Source organism: Pteronotus mesoamericanus, unplaced genomic scaffold (assembly GCF_021234165.1).
Source record: "Pteronotus mesoamericanus isolate MK-2021 breed Mesoamerican mustached bat unplaced genomic scaffold, CSHL_Meso_final scaffold_165, whole genome shotgun sequence".
NCBI lineage: Eukaryota > Metazoa > Chordata > Mammalia > Chiroptera > Mormoopidae > Pteronotus > Pteronotus mesoamericanus.
In genome coordinates, this window is record NW_026555307.1 from 3,587,706 (window position 1) to 3,602,443 (window position 14,738).

The 14,738-nt window shown below is 59.4% G+C and overlaps 1 protein-coding gene across 2 annotated transcripts in view; it reads right to left on the reverse strand.

Moving 5' to 3' along the window:
• CBFA2T3 (CBFA2/RUNX1 partner transcriptional co-repressor 3) overlaps nt 1-13,675 on the reverse strand; it is a 60,249-nt gene extending 46,574 nt beyond the window's left edge. For both annotated transcript variants that reach the window (XM_054588962.1, XM_054588961.1), the window contains exon 1: nt 13,330-13,675. The gene's annotated coding sequence lies outside the window, so the exon portion shown is untranslated. The remainder of the gene's footprint in view (nt 1-13,329) is intronic.
• Nucleotides 13,676-14,738: the final 1,063 nt, after the last annotated feature.

Consider the following 14,738-nt stretch of genomic DNA (forward strand, 5'->3'; position numbering starts at 1 on the left):
TGAGCAATAAAGCAGCCTAATAGCAGTAAAGTCATTGAGGGGGATGCTCCCCACCGTGCCCTGGGCGTGCTCACCCTGACAAAGCCAGGGCTGCGTCCTCACCCTGGGGCTCTGTGAGGAGGGCCGGGAAGCAGAGTCCATGCCCAAGGCCTGTCCTTTGGGCAAGAAACAGCCCGCTGGCAGTCCCACAGCCCTGGGTGGTCCAGACATCAGGGAGGCCTCCCCGCTTGTAGGGAGGAGCCCAGAGCCTTGCTGGTTGGGACTTCAAGTTGGAGATGGCTGCAGAGACAGGACTGCTGGGTTCTCAGGCCCAGCACAAGCGCCACTTGCGATCTGAGTACTGAGGGGCACAGGGCCAGGCAGGGGCCCATGAGGGTGGGCGCAGAGTCAAGGGCTGGGGCCCCATGCCCAAGACACCACGTCTGCTGGGGGGGGGGGCACGCCAGCAGGTTTAAACCTCAGTGACCTTATGCAAAGACTTAGCCTCTCTGTGTGAACCAACTGGCACAGGGAATTTACCTGTTGAGTAAACGAATTAGAGGTGGCTGACCTCGAAACCGGCCTCCTACCCTGCTGAACGTTTCTCATCCTGAGCCACAGAGTGATGGTCTCCATCCCTCATGGGTGACATGGGCAGTAGGGTAGACAGTATCCTAGAGGGACAGTCCTGGGAGAAACTAGAAGCCACCCATCAGTGAGCCTCACTGTGGTCAAGTCCGGAGTTCAGAGCGTCCACACATGCTCCAGCCCCAGGTGGAATCTCAGCATTGATTCCAAGGGGCAGGGGGGCAGGAGCCTGAGGGGGGCACTTGGTTGGCATGGCCTCACCCACGAGCCCTCATCCCCCGCCCCCAGAACAACGGGCCGCGTGCCCAATGGCAGAGGGTCTGTTTCTAGCCCTGCCTGGGTCCCCTCCCCCCGGTCTTGGGAAGGTGCCAGGCAGGCAGATGGGCCTGAGGCTGGTGCAGCCGTGGTGGCAGCTGCTCTGGGGGAGAAGAGCGGGGAGCCAGGCTCCACTACCTCCCTCCTAAGCGCGGGAACCTTCTGGATGTTTTGACTCTTTCCACCAAATGGTCTCAGAACCTCCAAGGAGATCTGCTGAGTCAAAACAGCCCTCAGGGGTCTGTTTTGCGGGGGTTGTGGGGACCCTCCTCATGCTCTTCTCATCCTAAAGGAGAGGCTGGAGCTGCTGGAGGATGCCGTCTCCCATTTGCCGGCAAGGAAAACCGAGGCTTTGAGAGGGTGGGGACATGCCCGAAGCGGCACTGCTGGCTCCAGGGTCTCCCTTCTGAACCCAGGCAGGTTGGGCCAGGGCAAGTCTGTGAGCCCCCGTGACACCGGCAGCATTGGGCCGTGCATTTCTTGGGGGGCTCCAGAGCTACATGGACTTCTGGGGCCACTGCCCCCTCATCTCCGCCGGCCACTCAGGGGAGTCTGCCTGGGGCTGGGAAGGGGGAGGACCCTGACCACCGCCAAGGCTGTGGGGTGCTCACCCTACCCACCTGGGTACGGCTGTTTTTAAGAGAGAGGCTGAGGAGGACAAGGGGCAAAGACAAGGTTCCCTGTCCAAAGTGTCCTCACACTGGCCTGTCCCGGCCAGCGGGCCCCTACGCATGGCGGGAGGAGGGCGTCTGGTGGCAGGGTGGCCTTGGTTGCAGAACGTGCCCCAGGAGCGTTTGTAGGACTCACTTTCCCTTCACTCAGACCAGACTCACCAACCAGAACACAGAGCTTCCAGAAGCCAGAGCAAGTGGGTTTGATCAGAGGAGCGACACGCCCAGTGTCGGACAGGCGAGGAGCCGATTGGGGCTAATCTGGCTCCTGAAAGGGGTCACGAATTCCTCCTCCAACATCCAGCTGCGCAAGCCTCCCTCGCCCACACCCAACTCCATCAGAACGCCCCCAGGCCCTGCCTGGTCTCTGAAATGTCCATCTTCTGACCGTCACTGTGTAGTGCAGGTTTCAAGGGACAAGCAGCCATCCCTCTACCTCCTCCCGCTTGGCCGTGTCACCAGGCCAAGCCATGGGAAATGTTTTGACATGTGTCACATCAACATAGACGACCTCTGGTTAGTCAAGAGCTTTATTTAGGAAAGACACGAGTGAGGCCCGAACCCGCCAGATGTGGGGTGGAAGACGGACCAGAGGACTGTCCCAGGTGCCTTGTGGGGCTGCACCGCGGGCTCCTGCACGAGGGGCTCAGTCAACCTGAGGGTGGGTCCCCATGGGGCCTGCAAGCTGGGGATGCCTTCGGGAGGCCCGGAGGCCCAACTCCGAGTAGGAATCTGGCTCAGGGACACATGGGTTGCTGCCATGTGGTTATCAGGGTGGCGAGCCAGGCAGACCCCACAGCATGACAGGACAAAGCCAAGCTCGCAGGAAACACTGTCTTTCCCTGCTTAGGACTTGTACCGCCACTGCCGACAAGACAAAGCCCTCAGGGCCGAGAGCACAGCTCCAGTGCCAGCCTTTTGTCACCTCCCTGCCCTCCTTCCTGCACCTTCCCACACCCAAGGCCCCCTCGCTGGTCCTCAGGTGTGCCTCTGGGCCTCTGTGCTGCCGCCACCTGTGCCAGAGAGGCTGTGCCCTGATGGGCACCTGGTTCCCTCCCCTTCCAGGCCTCGGCTCACTGTCACTTTATCAGAGAGGCCTGACCTGATGGGACAGCAACCTCCCACCCAGCCTGTGACCCTCTCTGGGGCCCTCCGTGGAGAAAATACCCCTTGTCTCCTTCATTTATTGTCTGTCTCTTTCCAAACAGAGTAGCAGCCCCCAGAGGGCAGTGGTCTGTCTGCCTGACTTCGCAACAGTGCCTGTGAGCAACAGGTGCTCCGCGGTTATTTGTGAAAAGGCTAAAGGTGCACCCACACCAGGTACCTTCTAATGGGAGACTCGTCTCAACTAAATGTCACCCAGCTCTGTGCCTGCATCTCACAGACCGGGTAGCAGTGACCCTCCCCACCCCAGGGTCAGCTTCCTGGACCTCATTCAGAGAGGAGACAACAGTTGGACACTGGGGCCACTGTGGTCCACTGCCCAGACCCCTACTGTGAGGTGTGGTCAGACGGGGAGGGCGGGACTGATGCACATCGAGAACTACACTGTCTTCTGATTTGGAGAGAAATGAAAACTTACTATCCTGCGCATTATGGTCTGGATCTGGGGGTTCCTATTATTCCGTGTCCAGACAGATTCAGGGAGGCGTGGGTCCATCTGTCCTTCTCCAGGGTCCTCCCCACTGGCGTCTTGCCCTGTGTGGGGTCGGCCCAGGGTGCCCAGAGGGACAGCAGCTGCATTAGCTGATGGGGCCACACTGCCAAGGTCCTGTCCTGACTCCACGTCTGACAGCTTCCCTACTTCTCTGGGTGTCTCGCTGAAGGGGGTGGGCTCTGGTCCCTCCCACCCACACTATATGGGCTCCTTATGTATGAGGAGTCCCTGTCCTGGGCGGCCGGGGCAGGGGCCATATGGAGGTGCTCTGTTAACAGCCGCCATACTTGGCACTGACATTGGCCCAGGATGCCCTGCATAACCAGGCCTTCTGTGCCAGTAGCCCCAACTGCCAAGGCCACTGGCCAAGGCTCCAGACAGCCCGAGGCAGAGACACAGCGTCCCCTTCAGGCCCCGTCTGAGCTCCTGACCCAAGCACCCTGGCGCACGGCGGGCACACGGTTGTTCCACAGCAGTAGGAACTGGACGGCTTCTCTGTGAGTGGAGAGCACCCGTTGTAGCGAGCGTTCCTGGGATCACTTGGTGTGGGGACGCGCTCTCTCCCGCCTTTGAGGGAGCACTGGCCTGAACCGAGCCCTTGAGAAACATCTCTTGGGGAGCGAACAATGTCAGGTGTGCAGACTGCCCAGGCTGACCCCAAGCGGCCTCCCTCCATGGCCCCCGCGCAGGCACATCTCAGCGACTCCGGCGCTGGGAAACAGACTTGGCGATGAGATAACTGTTGGTGGAATCAAATACAGTGACAGCTTGCAGGCAGACGAGCTGCTGTTCAAACAAGCCTCTCCAAGCACCCGGCAAGGGCGTCCCCTCCAGCTAGGGACCCTGGGCATCATGTTTGTGAGATGTAGTTGAGCCCGGGGGGGCAGGGCTCAGGCGGGACCTGTTCCTGTTCCTTAGGGCCTCCTGCGTAAGGTGCTAGCCTGGGCCCTGGGGGGTGGCGGGAACACACAGACAAAAGTCCTGCCTTCACAGGACGGACCATCCATGAGGGAGACGAGCAGCGATGCGCAGAAAGAAAGGCACAGCACAAGGAGAGTGGGGGTGCCGCGGAGAAACGGCAGGGTCAGGGCACTCACTGAAAGGAGACCCAAAGCAAGGCCTGAGGGAGGGCCAGTGGGCGCCGTACCGGTGTCGGGAGCGAGCCCTCCAGGCAGGGGGACCGTCAGTGCAAAGGCCCTGGGTGGGACGTGCCTGCGTGTTTGGGAAACAGTAAGAAAGGTGGATTTTGGTGAACAACGGGTTGGCGTGGAGGGAGGTGTTGTGTGGCTTCAAAGCCACTATGACAATTAGGTCTGTTCCTGGAGGGGCCCCTCTGGCTGCCACGTGAGGACCCCAAGCTACCTCCCAAATGAGGGGTAAGGATAGAAGCTGGGAGACCAGATGCAGAATCTTGTTCATGCCACAGAGGTTAGATGCAGGTGCCGGGGAGATTCAGTAACTGTTTGTGGAACCAAATACAGTGACAGCTTGCAAGCAGGCTAGCTGCTGCTGTTCAAACAATCCTCTCCAAGCACCTGGCGAGGGCGTCCCCACCAGCCAGTGACCCTGGGCAACTGCGTTCACCACCCCCCACTGCGATCACCTGTGGAAAGAGGACAGCCGTGACACCCCTCACAGGCTCGTGGCAGGAGGACCCAGTGACATATGCAGGGAAGCCTAAGCTGTCAGGGCAGGCAGCTCTTCCTAACTCATCCCTTAAAACCCAGCGGATGCTGAGTTAAACCTGGAGAGACCACATGACCCGGCAAGTCCTCTCCCGGGTGCTATACCTAAGGGAACTAAAAACGTATGTCCACACAGAAGCTTGTGCATACATGTTCACAACAGGTTATTCACAACTGCCAAAAGGTCAAAACAATCCTGAGGTCCATCAGCTGATGATGGACACACAAAATGTGTCTATCCGAGCAAACATCATTCAGTCATGAAAAAGGAGTGAGGTACCAACACATGTTGACAACACGGACAAAACTCACAAGCATTATGCTCAGTGAAAGAAGTCAGTCACAAAGGCCACATATTGTATGATTCTATTTATATGAAATGTCCAGAATAGGCAAATCCACAGGATAGAAAGATTAGTGGCGGCCAGGAGCTGGGGGGAAGAGAATGGGGAGTGAACACAAATGGGTATGAGGTCTCTTTTTGAGGTGATAAAAATTTTGGGACCTAGACGGTGGTGATGATTGCACAACATTGTGAATGTGCTAAATGCCACTGAGTTGCACACCTAAAAATGGTTAAAACGGTGGAATAGAGGTTCCTCAAAAAATTCAATATAGAACTAACTACCATATGGCCCCACAATTCCACTTCTGGGTGTATACCTGAAAGAGCTAAAAGCACAATTCTGAAGACATATTTGTATATCCACATTCATAGCAGCACTATTCACAACAGCCAAAGGATGGAGCAACTCAAGTGTCCGTCAATGGAAGAAGGGATAAATGAGACACGGTCTTTCCATATAATGAAATATTATTCAGCCTTGAAGAGGAAGGACATTGTGAAACATGCTACATCATGGATGAAGCTTGGGGACGTTATGCTCAGTGAAATAAGCCAGTCACAAACAAATACTACAGGATTCCATTCATATGAGGCCTTGAGAGGAGTCAAATCCACAGAGATAGAAAGTAAAATGATGGTTACCAAGGGCTGGGAGTGGAACGAGGAGCTAGTATTTAATGGGGACAGAGTTTCAGTTTGAGAAGATGAGAAGTTTTGTAGATGGACGGCGGTCATGGTTGCACAACAATGTGAAGGAACTCAATGCCACTGAACTGTACACTTACAAGTGGCTAAGATGGTAAATTTTATGTTCTGTGTATTTTAGCACAATTAAAAAACCCAGTGCAGAGACGGTGGCCAGGCAGGCTGCAAGGAGCCTGCCTATGTTCTAACAGCACAGGACTTGAGCCCAAGCTCCGTGTGAGGGACGTGGGTGCGTGAGGGCCCAGGCTGGCCTTCCTCCCTTGGCGGCTGGGCCCTCACCTGCAGCGGCGCCGACGTGGGAGGCACAGCCTCCCCCCTTCCAGGCCCTGTGCTCTTGTCCAGGGGGACTGAGCTGGTGGGCAGCGAGGGCAGCTGCGCTGGGGCTGGCGGCACTGGGAATGAGGGGGGCAGGGCAGGCCAGGCCCTGCTGGGCTGGTGGCGTGGGGGTCTCATTATCTCTGCCTAAAAACAGCCCCCTCCTCATGTGTGTAGGCATGTCCTTAGAGGGCAAGGAGGGACCCTCCAGGAAGGCCTGCCCAAACAGTCTGGTAAGCCAGGAGGTCCAGCTGGGTGGAAGGCCATTGTGTGATAAGGCATCCCACACAGGAAAGGGCTCCAGGGCACCTGGGGCGGGGGTCTCGGGCTCTGTGGGAACCAGATAAAAGCCCTCTGTATATGTGACATTAAGGTAAACCAAGCCCAGGACTTCACAGTTACTTCCTCAACTTAGAAGCTCCCAGGGTCACTCTAAGCTCTGACTTTGACTCAGAAAGAGAAATCAAGTGGCCCTGACCAGGCCATGCTGGATGCTGTGGTGGGTCCCTCAACCAGACACATAGCAACCATGGTTGTTGAAATTCCAAAACGAGGTTTCACGTGGAGAGAAAGAAGCCAAAGCTCCAGGAAGCCACAAAAATGCCAAAGTAAAGGGCTAGCATGTGGGCTGGTTTAGAATGTGCACGCCTGATCCCCAAAACTAGGCTCTCCCACGACAAGTCCACACAGATGTAGAGTGACAGGTGTCCAGGGACAGTCCATGTAGATGTTCAGGGACAGGTGTCCTGCAAAAGCCCATGGAGGTGTGCGGTGACAGGTATCCTGGAACAGCCCATGTAATAGTGTAGTGACAAGCTTCACGTGACAGCCCATGAAACTGCGGTGACGGACATCCTGAGACAGGCACCTAGGCATCTAGGGATAGAGTTCTAGCTCTGAGGTGCTTGCTGGTCCCCGCAGCGGATGCTGACTTCAGTCTCTGGGGTGCGGGATCCTGGGTGGGGCATGTCTGTCTCGTCTGTACTGGTTCCTGCCTGAGCCTTGGTCACACTTAGACAAAGTTGCCACGTTGTCACAGTGCAGCTGGGCCAGGACGAGCAGGTGGAGATTGAAACCTGGCTCGCACCCTGCGGCTGTTATCAGTTCTGGCCACCCAGATCAGCCTGGCTCTCCTGTGAGTGTCCCCTGAGGGCGGAAAGAGGCCACCCTTCCCTCTTCTGCCTGGTTTTCATACCCGCACACAAACACACACAGTATATGCTCACACTTACGCAGCCCCCCCGGGGCGCAGTCACACGTACAAGGGCTCCTGAGGCCAGGGTGACAGTCCAGCCACGGTCCACAGAAGAGCTGCTGCCCCTCTGGCAAGAGAGCACGGCCTTGGGACTCCAAGGCCTGGGGAGAAGTCACCATGAGCTGTTTAGTGACCTGCTATGGCAGAAACACAGAGGTTCTGCAGTTAGATGACCAGGTTCCTGAGGGGAAACCCCACCTCTGCCACCACGTAGCTGTCAGGAGTGATGATCCCAGCTTCATTTTCCTTTCTGGGAAAGGGAAAGAAATGAAGCTTGTGTCCTCAGGCAGCACAGAGCACAGAGAGGTTGGCTGTGAGCCTGCCATGTCCCCACGTGTGAGGAGGTGGGTCGGCAGGTGCAGGGGCGTGGGCTGCGCAGGGAGGGGGACACAGGCGCAGGGAGAGTAAGCCCCTACCCAGGGCTGGCTGGGAGGGAGAAACGGGGTGTGAGCTGTCTGACGCCCCGCCCACCAGTGAACCCCAGAACAGCACGCTGGGCGTCCCCCCAGAGAGCGGATGTGACAACCATGTCCACGAGCCAACAACCACACATCAGACAATCAGACACGTGTGGGTCTTTCATACCTTATCAGAACCCGAGGAGACAGGAGCCCTATGGCTGCATTTTGCTTTTGAAACCAAAGACATTGAGAGGGTGAGTGATTTGCTGTTGGCCACACAGCCACTGGGAGGGGAATCGGGGTTCAAATCCAGCCAGTGTGACTCTGAGAAGCCAGCAGCTGCCCGTTCCCCTCCCCACTGCCTCAGAGAATGGGGAAGGGGTTCCTGGAGTTGAGCAAGGAGCTGTGGCCTCCTCTGCTCCTGAAGACCCCCCTTGCCTGTCAACACCTCCCCTTGCACCACCCCCCCGCCCCCCGCGTAAGAGGGACCCACAGCAGCTGAAGGGCTTACTTTTCCTGGCTGCTCCCAGGTCAAGACCACTGGGCGAGAGCTTTCTTGTGAGTCCCACACGTCACCCAGGGCCATCGGAGCGTGAGGAGCTCTCCTGACCTTCCCGAGAGGTCCAGAAACCTTTTGTCTTGCCCGTTCTCCTCCTGCCCTGCCCTCACGGTGGACTTTCTTCTGCTCAAGTAAACAGGAGAATGCCCCAGTGCCGGGACATCCTCTCCAAGCCTCCTCCTGCCACGTCCACCACACTCCCGGCCTCAGGGGCAGCCTGGGTGGCTCCCAGCACCTCAGGCCCTGGAAGGCTGACAGTGTATGTGGACAGCGAACAGGACGGAGGCAGGCAGCCGAGAGCGTGTGGCTGAGCAGCAGAGGGGGCGCTGGTGCCTTGGCGAAGACACATCTTCCTTATTACGCATCTTTGTTTTCCTTCCAGTGACATCTGGCTCACCGTGAGGTCCCACGAATTACAAAAAGCAGAAGTCTTAACTTCTGTTTTATTGCTGCAGGAAACCGTGCTGCAAACAGCGCTGCGGGAAGCACGTTCTGGTTCTCGCACGTCTGAGGCTCAAGCCCAACCCTGCGCCCTGCGCCCTGGGTCTGGCTGTGAACTCAGAAGTGGGAACCAGGTACCAATTATTTATCACTTTCATCATCATAAGTTTCCATCCTGAACGCCAGGTCTCTGCCTGCGTCTTTCCACTGATGCAGCAAGGGCGGCTTCCACTCCAGGAATTTATTTCCAGACAGCAGAGCCCTGCTTGCATTAGCGTTCTTGGCTAAAGGCGGCCCTCAGAGGCACTTGGGGGCTGGGCCTTCTCCTCCAGCCCCTGCCCTTCACTCAGCCTTATCTGGGCCCCATGCAAAGGGGAGGAGGTCCCAGCCTTGGGGAACCACAGAAGTAGAAACAGACCTGCTCTTTTTGCCCATGTGACTGAGGGCAGGACCCCAGGAAAAGATTTGGAGGTGCGGTTGATTGTTCCAAACAGTCCCGAGGAGACTGAGAGCCACAGGCATCAGCCAAAATAAGCCAGCAAGTGACTGATTTCTTGTAATACACAGCGTAGTGCCCGCCCAGCCTGGCTGGGACCTGGGAGGCCCAGTCTCCTAGAGGCTGTGACATACTCCAGAGAAGAGCCTGTCAACCCCTCTGAACTGCCCCCAGTGAGCCCTGACCCTCAAAGGCCGCACCCACCAATCAGGAGTTCCCAGCCTCCTCCTGCCCCTACTTGGACGAGGCAGTGGCTTCAGGCATGGGGGCCCATCAGACCTCCAGCGGCTCTGTGTAAGCAAGTGTCTACGTGCCCCACATGGGCCCTCAGGATTCCAAACTTGGAGAAAGCTCCAGGGGCCTGGCCAACCTCTACGCTACAGGAGCAGCAGTGTGGAGCCTGCCCACCTGTCCCTGGTGAAGCTCTCTGGCCTTAGCATCCCTGTCTGAAAAGTGAGACAGCAAGGGTGCCCACCTTTGGGGCTGTTAAGAGGTCAAATGACAGGAAGCTTGCCGGCACACAGCCTAGCGCAGCATGAGCTCTGTTGGTACTGCATTATTACTACTCTGCCCCCTGCCTGGCACAGCATAGGTGTTCATTCACTATCTGCTCAGTGAATGAACAGTGGGTGGCAGATACTTCCCGGGGCCCGTTCTGTGCAGTGAGTGCAATCATGGCAAGGCCAAACTCTTGCATTACAAGTGACAGAGTTCAGGTCACCCCCTCCCTCCAGGCCTGGGAGGTGACACCAGCTGCCCAGACGTGGATTCCTATCAGTGTGATGCTATGTCTGGATGCCAGACAACGTCCAGCGGCTTCTAGAGGGTCCTGAACAACAATGATCCTCTCCCAGCTCTGGTGTGAACTGGGGACAGCTGGGATGGGGCTGGCCTTGGGCATCTGTGACCCAACCAGGGCAGAGGTGATCTCCCTCCCCTCCGACCTCAGGTGCCCCTGATGTCAGTTACAGCTGTGCATCGCAGCTGTGCATCCGCGCCTGAGGCCCGTCCAGGTGAGAGTTCCAATATCTGAGGCATTAACCCCTGTCAACACAAAGCAGCCAGCCACCTGTCCCCGCAGGTGTAGAAGGAACCCTGTCAGGAAGGCCAGGGATGAGGGCAGGAGGGCCTCGGGCAAAGGGAAGCCAGCACAGCAGTGGGGACCAGAAGCCAGGTGGCCGCCTTCATGCTGTGTGGGGGAAGGGAGGGGACAGTCAGAATCCAGACTCCCCTCCTGAGCCTGAAGGGCCTGTACCTCTCGGGCATCTGTGAAATAGGGAAGGTTCCACCAGCCTTGCAGGCGTCACACAGACTCAGACAGTGAGTGCGAGTGCTGGGCAGGGCCTGGCCAACAGTCACTGCCCAACAAGCAGTTATACTCAGGCTGCTGTTATGGGGCACGGACGGCAGGACAGAGCTACCCCACAGAAATGCCAGCTCCTTCCCCAAGAGCTCCATTAATTAAACACCTACTATGTGCGGCTGGCTCTTCACCATACCCCAGGGAGATGGGTCGCAGAGCCTCTTCCCTGTTCTGGACTCCTAACACACACGCGTGTGCACACCACACACTGACTGGGCAGGGAATTCAGATCCGTTGAATTCAACCACTATGCTGAGTATCTTGGTGCCATGGGAGGATGAGGATGAATCAGATGACCCCAAACACAACTCACTCATGAAGCTGCAGGGGAGGAGGGGGTGGGCTGCGAGCCCCAGGGAGGTTTTGGGCAGCAGGGAAGTGCTTTACCCAGACCCCGCCCTTCCTGCTGCCCCGGGGGGGATAATCGGCTGGCTAGTCCTCTGAGAAGTGGCAGCCTTGCTGGCTTGAATCTTTCGGATTAGTGACCCAGCCTTCCGGCGTCTCCAGATCCTTGCGTAGGAAGGAAAATTAATTTCTTCCAGTCATGCAGAAATGAAAGTATGTGGAGCCAAATCAGAGAGATTTCCTGGAGGTGGTAACTCAATTATGTGGATAACCCGGTGACAGAGGAAGAGCGTGTGGACCCGAAAGGGCTGGTGGGTGGCCGGAGGCAGCCTCAGAGGGTCCTGGAGGGAGGCATCATGCTGAAACCCTCCACCCTGCAGCCCCAGCTGGGCTTGTGAGTAAGCAGGTACCGCGCATGTGACTCTCCCTTCTTCCCATCCCACATGGATCAAGGCACCAACAGAAAGAGCTGGATTCCTCCAGAAAATCGGTCCTAATGTGATGTTCTCCTCTCTCCCTGCATCTGTCCAGCTCGACGGGAGCAGGGAATGCCACGTCTGTCCCCACTGCTTAAGCTTATCTTCGTCTCCCCTTTTCCCTTTCAACATAGAAGAGTGACCTGGCAACAGAGCCGCCCAGACAGCATTGCTCTTCAGACACGGCAGCGCTGGCTGCACAGAGCAGGACCCTCTGCCTCCTGGGACCAGCTGAGTTTCTGAGCTGCCCTCAGCCAGAGGACAGAAGGGCGGCATGGGGCAAATGACACAGTGCACGTCACAGTGCCAGCTCTCTGTGGACAAAAGTGCCCAGGACCTGTGAGCAGAACCTTCCTGCCCTGTGCTGCGGTCAGGATGCCAGGGGCCACCTTGGCCTCTGGCACAGGTGAGGGAGGGACCCTCTCAGGCTCAGCCCACCTTTCTCCCGGGGTCTCAGTCTCAAGAAGTTTCTCGAACCTTGCAGCAACTTGCAATGCTAGGACACAGAATAGCTACCCCCCTTTGTCCCCAGCCAACCCCTGTCCTCTGAGGGTGGCCGCCCTGGGAACCTCCTGTTTCTGGGTCTCGGGGAGGAAACACACGCCCAGTTAGACATAATGAAGCAGTATCCTGGCCACAGGGTCAAAGACAGGGCCTGACACTTATTCAGCTCACTGTACACAGGCACATAAAGTCTCCTCTATTCTCAAAGGAAATATTTTTCTCCCTGGCCTCTGGAACAGGCCTGGGCTCTAATAATGGGGAATACAGTTTTTGGGGGAGGGAAAGGCAAGGGTCCCCCACATACAGGGGTCTGCCCACTACTCTGTGGCTCCTGGGCCCAGCACACACACAGTTCCCAGGGGCTGGAAGGAGGGACAGCCTGGGTTGTGTTCAGAGCCCGGTGGCTCACAGTGTGGCTTGCCACCAGCCCCACTGTCTTCTGCTTCATGTAAGCCCATCTAGGGCTGAATTTCCAGCCATCTGTCCCTCCACATCGGCTCACACCTCCCTCCCTGCCGTTCCCACAGCCTGGCTCCCAGCCTGCCCTACACGCAGATGGACGGGTCCCAAAGGGTGTGAGCATAATCGCTGCCACGGGGCTGTGCCGGAGGCACCGCGGGCTGTCAGGACCCCGGGAAAGCTTTCAAGCCCCTCTCCGCATCCATTCAGATTGGGCAGGACCCCCTGGGGGTGTCTGAGAAGACTTCACCCCAAGACCACCTAACTCCTGACCACCACTCGCTTGAACGGCAGAGCGGGGGACCAAAACAAGAGGGGGAGGGGCTCGAGGGAGCTTTGACCACCCACCCCAGCCAGGCCACTGGCACCTCCATCTCTCCTAGGGTCACGCTTTGCGCTTCCTCCCAGTCCCCTGTCACCCGGCCCAGGGCCTTTGTCAGGAAGCCCAGATATGTCAGGGGAGCCTGCGGGACTCTCTCTACCTTCCAAACGCAGTTCCCACCTTAAGTTTGACCACATCCCCGCAGGTCAAGCTCTCAGATCACCTGGGGAGGGGGGAATGACAGTGAGTCCAAGTGGGTGGGCGCTGAGTGGGCTGGCCCCACCCTGCCATGGGCTCCAACTTTGCAAAGTGGGGAGGGGGGTGCTGAGGGCCGCCGGTACACTCGGCGCGGCTGCAAGAAGGGCTGTATGAAGACCCCGGCACGGCAGCCGCGGGCGAAGTCGGGGTGACAGCGACGGCGGCGCGCGGGACGGACTGGGCACTTACGGTCCGGAGGTCCGGCGGACGGAGGAGATCGCACTGTCGCGACCTGGCTCCTGAAGTGGCTTTTCCTTCGAACTCGGTCCCCGCCTCCGTAACTTGGGGGCGATCCGCCTGCCGTCTTCTCCCGCCGCGCCAGACTCAGGCGCGCGGCGGGGCCGAGGCGCGCGGGGCGGCCGCCTGGGCCATGCCCCGGCTCGGCTCCGGCCGCTCGCTTCGCCCGCCCGGCTGCCCGAGCGGGAACAAAGCGCGAGCGCCGCCCCGGGCGGTCTCTGGCCTCCGCGGCCCGCGCCCGGTCCAGCCGCCGCGCCTTTGGCTCGCGGGCGCCGGGCTCCGGCTGCCGCGCGCTCGCCCGACTGTCTCACGGGGCCCCGCGGCCCCCGCCCCGCGCGCTCCGCCTCCGCCTCCTGCCCCCCGCCGCCGCCGCTGCGCCACCTGCCTCCCTCTCGGCGCCCATCGCGCTCGGCTCCGCCCCGGGGCGCCGGCCGCCGGAGAGGGGCCCAGGCTCCGCGCGGGGCCGGCTCGGGAGAGGGCCTCCGCCCGCGTCCCTGGCCAGGGGCAGCCGCGGACCCCAGGGCGTGCCCTCCCAACTGTGCCAGGGGCTCTGGGGGCTGCAGCCAGCGGCCCTGAACACTGGTGCGAGTGTGGCGGCTGCTCCAACGGGTGGGAGTAGGGTGTGTGTGCTGGTGCCCCGGGTGCCGTGCGGGGCGGGGTTCCGCGGAATCCTGCGTGGAGCGCTTTTCTGTAGTGAGAGAGCGCGGGGTGCGGTGGACAGAGGGATGCGCGCTGCTCCGAAGCAGGAGATGCCCGCGATAGTAGCGCTCAGTGCCGCGAAGTGGGGAGCGCCGAGTGAATGTGCGGGACCGCGGGGTGCCGCGGGGGGAGACGCGGGTGCCTTGGGGGTAGCAGTGTGGACGCCGTGCAGGGAGCGCAGGTGCCGTGCGTGGCGGGCCCCACGGTCGCGCCCACCCTCACCGGCTCCGCAGGCCGCGCCCCGGGCGGGCGGGCTGGGGCCTGGAGCGGAGCGCGTAGCCGCACACACCCACCTCTAGCAGTCGGCGGCCGCCCGCCTCGCAGTTTTAGGAGTCGCAGCGTCTGGCGTCCGGGCGGGAGGCGGGCGGGAGGCGAGCGGCAAGCGCCCCTCCTCCGGCCGCCTGCCCGCCCGCCCGCCCGCCGCGTGGCCCGGGAAGGGCCGGGTCGCCTCCGCGCTGGGCCAGCAGGGGGCGCCCTCCCTCTGCCGCCCGCCCGGGTCCGCTTACCCCACGCACGGGGGTTCGGGAGTTAACCAAGGAGAAAACGCAGGAAGCGCGGGATCCGCGCTCTTGGGCCTCTGCGACCCCGGCAACTACACGTACTTTGCGCTCGTTTCCATATCATTCATTTTACTGCCAACCCGCAGAAATGCCGTAGGCTTC